This window comes from Eufriesea mexicana, unplaced genomic scaffold (genome assembly GCF_001483705.2).
Source record: "Eufriesea mexicana isolate 0111107269 unplaced genomic scaffold, ASM148370v2 scaffold2989, whole genome shotgun sequence".
Taxonomy (NCBI): domain Eukaryota; kingdom Metazoa; phylum Arthropoda; class Insecta; order Hymenoptera; family Apidae; genus Eufriesea; species Eufriesea mexicana.
In genome coordinates, this window is record NW_016911025.1 from 39,237 (window position 1) to 40,578 (window position 1,342).

General features: G+C 48.8%; 1 protein-coding gene across 1 annotated transcript in view; it reads right to left on the reverse strand.

Moving 5' to 3' along the window:
- Cep290 (Centrosomal protein 290kDa) overlaps positions 1-1,342 on the reverse strand; it is an 80,067-nt gene that overhangs the window by 19,311 nt on the left and 59,414 nt on the right. The window lies entirely within an intron of this gene.

Genomic DNA, 1,342 nt, shown 5'->3' on the forward strand with positions numbered 1-1,342 from the left:
CTAGATTTTGAACGAGTGAATTAAATTTATTAACGTATTCAGAGTTAATTAATACCGAGTGCTGAGGGAAATGGGAGAATATTCGATACGACTCGTCCGATCGAGAAGTTCCAACTTGGAAGGAAGAAGTAGAGCTACCTAATTACGATTCTTCGAGCCAGCTAATTCAGCATTCGTGCATTCCGATGAGAAAATTGATCGACACAGGCTATTCCCAAGGCACTTCCAAGTAAAAACAGAGAAACATCGACAAAACTCGTGCCTATGGAATTCCAATCTAAAACGTACAAGTCAAAGGATTCAATCAGAGAAAGAGATCCGTTGCACTGAACTCCTGATACTCTGATCCGTTTCTACGTTTGCTACCGGTCATAAGTATCACTTATGAGCAGACACTTTGATCGATTCGCAGCAACAGTGAGTTAATTGTAACGAAGTGTACAAATTAATCGCAAATTAGCGACTGAAAGCAATCCTGCCTGCTTACGGAGTCAGTAGCCCATAAATCTGAATTATCTGTTAGCAAATGGCGAACTTGATGCTAGCATACCGTAACAATTGAAAACACCGTGGTATTCCTCGATATCGAACGTTGTTGCTCAACTCGATCACGATGGAGACCTCATCCTATCCCAAGTTGCTTCGATAACCACAGTGTGGTCCATATTATCTCGAGAGTATGGTCTCTGTTGTCTCGAGGGTACGGTCTTTACACCCTCGGACTGGGGACTCGCTTCCTGCTTCTCCCGCGAGAGGCACCGAGAGGAAGGTTTCCAGGGTCAGTCGAAAAGCCGATCGCGGAGAGTTCCCTGGCGATTGGAAGGATCGGGTGGCGACTCTACGTGACGTATGTATTCCGGAGAGCACGGAGACACAATCGATGTCTCGAATCGAGGGCAGCAGCCGGCGGCTCGTTTAGAGAAAGGAAAGTCAAACGTGGACGGGAGTCTACGCCTCCTCCTCCCACCATCTCTCTTCCTCGCTCTCTTTCCCGCTACCTTCGTCCCTTTTCCTCTTCCTCGTCCGATAACTGCTCCCGTGTTCTCTCTCACCTGGAGGTTGTTAGCTCGGAGTAAAGGAACTTACCTGTCCCCTACCTCTTCTCCCGGCCGTCTCAGAGCCGCGCTTTTGGGGAGCTTTCCACCACCATGTGCCGTCATACGTAGTCGATAAAGAACTACACGGGTACACGCGTTCCGCGAGTGAGGCTACCGCATTATATGAGACATTCGGTCAGTAAGTCTCTAACCAACGATCACTCGACACCGAGCCATCCAGCCAGTGGTCACTGACTACACCGGACAGACGGAGTCAGTAGAAGTGGCTGGCTATCGCACGACGC